Below are 3,819 nucleotides of genomic sequence, written 5' to 3' on the forward strand. Positions count from 1 at the left end.
TACTCATTCATTTGTTTTCCTGGCTTTGGGGATGGAACCCAGGGCCTTCACATGCCTAACACATCACCACTAAGCTACGCAGGCTCACTCATTCTATTTTAAATGCTTGCCTATTTTTTTTTCATACTTAACTTTTTGGCTTTGTCATCTGTCTGTTTGTATGAGGAAACAGAGCATGGTGGTCATACTGTGGGGTCTGTGGAAGCCCAGGCTAGACCAGCTGCCCTGGATAAACGCAGTGACTCTTCCTGCCTACCTTCTATTTCTACTGCTGAGGAGAAAAACTGTGAATTGACAAGACCTCCTGAGGAGGTTTCAAATTGCCACTGTTCAGAGTGTTGTCTCCAGAATGAAGTCACGGTTGTTCTGAGCCTCCAGACACCACTATACTATGCTCTGAATAATCCAATGGTGGTGACACACAGGCTAACCACTTGTCCCAAGTCAAAGTGTCTATTAATATTTCGGGAGTTGTGTTTAACAGCTGTGAGTTTTAAAATAGATCCAATGCCATCCCTTACCTTCTAACCTTTCATGGAAGAGAACAGACGGAATCACACAGATGGGGACCGTGAAGTCCCTTGTATAAATTCACATGTAGCCTAGGTAAGTGCAGACCACTGAACCATCGTCAACTTTTTTTTTTCAATACCAAGTCTCATTATGTTGCACAGTCTCAAGTGATCACCCTCCTTTACCTTCACCTAACTGGGTTAACAGGCATGTTCCACCATCCTAGGTTTGGCTTTGCCTCTTAACAAGAATTATTCATGTGACACTGGAATCACTATAATTCCATCCAACTATACCTGCCTGCTTTCTTTTGATTTTTTTTCTCCGCTTCTTACCTGCCACGCACCGCGCCCCCGTGTCTGCGCTCTGTGCACTGGCACCCAGTTCGTGAGCTTCAGGCAAGGGGACTGGAGGTTAAAATACACAGACACACATAGACAGAGAGACAGCGACACGGGTCATCCTGAATTCCCCAAGAATGACCCCTTTATTGTGTTCAGGGGCAGATTATATAGAGATAGCCATGCCCCAGCCAAACCCACCAGAAACCACTCTCCTGCCATCAGGAACTCCTGAAGGTCTCGTGCTCAATGCAGCTGTAGGCACTCAGATCAGGGGATTACAAGAAATTCAGGATCTGGGGTCTCACTGCTCCCAGCACTTACCCACTCTGTCTCTCTCTGTATGTGCATCTCACTCTCCTTCTTGTCTCCCTTCTTGTGACAACAAGAACCTACAATAGGTATAGTAAGTATGTATGTATAGTATGTATATATGTAAGTATAGTATGTATGTATAGTATAGTAAGTGTGTATAGCATAGTAAGTATATATGTGTAGTAAATATGTATGTATAGTATAGTATGTATGTATAATATAGTAAGTTTGTATGTATGTGTAGTAAGTATGTATGTATAGCATAGTAAGTATATATGTGTAGTAAGTATGTATATATGTATGGTATAGTAAGTATGTATGTATAATATAGTAAGTTTGTACATATAGTAAGTATGTAAACATGAAGAATGACAGACTGAATCTTGCTCTTGGAGTTTGTTACAGGGCTATAGCTTACAGAATAGGAAGGTCTTATTCACTGTTGTTTTTCCTTTTCTGTTTATATTTGTTTTAAATAATATTTTGATTCTTTGAGAATTTCATACAACATACTTTGATCCTGTTCACTTCCACCCCCACCCCCCAACACCTTCTGGATCCACCCCCATCTCTCTATACACCCAATTTTGTATCCTTAAAAAAAAAAAAAAAACAGGGCCTGGAGAGATGGTTCAGAGGGTTAAAAGCACTGACTGTTCTTTCAGAGGTCCTGAGTTTGTTTCCCAGAACCCACATGGTGGCGCACAACCATCTGTAATGAGATCTGGTGCCCTCTTCTGGCCTGCAGGCATACATGCAGGCAGAACACTGTATACATAATAAATAAATCTTTTTTTTTAAACCCAAACCAAAACTCTGCAGTCCAATTTGTTCTGCTCAAATACTCTTTAAAGGTGGGGCATGGGGCACATGCTGGAGCATCTGTCTACCAGAGGTCATAACCTTGGAAAGATCTAGTTCTCTATCTCCCAGCAATCGTTAGTAACCAATAGCTCCTCAGGTACGGGTGGGCTTGGTGCCCACCTCCCCACTCCATGTTCGGATTTTGTCTGGCTCCAGCTTGTGCATGGTTATCACAACCACTGTGAGTTCACATGTACAACTGCCCTGTTGTTCAGCAAACTGAATTGTGGTCATTCACTGCCTCTGACCCTTACACACTTACAACCCATCTTCCATGGTGACATCCGAGCCTAGGAGACTTTGTAACATAGATGTCCCATTTAGAGCTGACTGAGTATAGGACAGTTTCTTATTCCTGGCACATTGCCCAGTTGTGCCCAGTTCTGTTGCAAAAGGAAGTTTCTCTACCCGGCACTGAGACGCACCAATCTACAGGTGTAACAATAAGTAACAAGGATGCGATTTAACACTCTAATCACTTAGCAGAGTAAATTATAACCACTTAGCGGAGTAAATTGTAGGCTCTCTTAGAAGCCCTATGACCTATCCAGCCTCCCAGTTCTTGGCCTCTAAACTGTCCCATGTTGGGGTTCCATTTTGAGAAGTGTACCTTAAGCCCAGTTAGGCAGTGGTTGACTCTTCCCACGGTATTTTTGCCACTATTACACTAGTGGTATTTCTGGCCAGGCCAATCATTATTTCAGGGGGCTCACAAAGATGGATGATTACTTTTCTGCTCTAGTAGTGTGGGTAGCACCTGCCAATATTACGAAAGCTAACCATCAGGGAAGAATCTAAATCAGCACTAGCTTGATCACTCCGTGATCTGTGACTCAAGAGTGTGGTCTCTTCAGCAAGAGAGTCCTAGTTTCAAGCTTTAGGGGATAAAGAAGAGCTATGGTAATAGCCTGCAAAGTTTAGAGATCTATGGGACTCTAAAGGCCAACAACTCACCAAGAGGCAACCCTTTCCTTTTGGGGCTTTTATTTGGTAGCCTGTTATATGTAATTATATGTATGTTATATGTAGTGAGGGTGTTGGTCCTCATTATTAGATATTTGAACTCTTTTTGTGTGTGTATGTGTGTGTGTATTTGGAATACTTCTATGGTGGTTGGTTCGCAGGTGGCTTTTAAAGAGTCTTTTATGTTAGTTATTCGTCCATGTTCTTCCTCCGCCACCCTGCCCTCCCATCCCCACCCCATTTAACATTTCCTCTTCTTCCATTTACTTTTTCTTTTAGATAGTTGCATTCTATTTTCCTCCCCCTTGAAATCTCCCAACCTCTGTCATGACCCCTTACTAGCTTTCTGACCTGTCTGAGTCTTTCAATCGAGACACATACCTCTAAAGATTCAAAGCAGCATTCACTCAGGAGAGAAAGCATGCAGGCTATGCTTTCCTGAGTCCAGATTACCTCACTCCGCATGATTGTATCCAGTTTCAACCCTTTACCTGAAAATTTCATACTTTCATTTTTCTTAACAGCTCAATATTCCGTTGTGTAGATATACAGTATTTTTTGTCATCAATTCATCAGTTAATAAATATCTAGGTTGTTTCAATTTCCTAGCTACACGAATGAAGCAACAATGAACATAGACAATCTCTGCAGTAGAATATAAAGTCCCTCTAGGCATATGCCTAAGGGTGTGGTACAGCTGGATCTCTTGATAGACCTATTTCTAGTTTGCGGAGGAACTCTCAGAATGATTTCCATAGTTCCTGCACCAGTGTTCACTCTGACCAGCAGTAAATAAGTGTTGCCACATCTATGCCAGTATATA

This window comes from Alexandromys fortis, unplaced genomic scaffold, assembly GCF_014885135.2.
Source record: "Alexandromys fortis isolate MF-2015 unplaced genomic scaffold, M_Fortis_MF-2015_v1.1 scaffold_193, whole genome shotgun sequence".
In the NCBI taxonomy this organism is placed as follows: domain Eukaryota; kingdom Metazoa; phylum Chordata; class Mammalia; order Rodentia; family Cricetidae; genus Alexandromys; species Alexandromys fortis.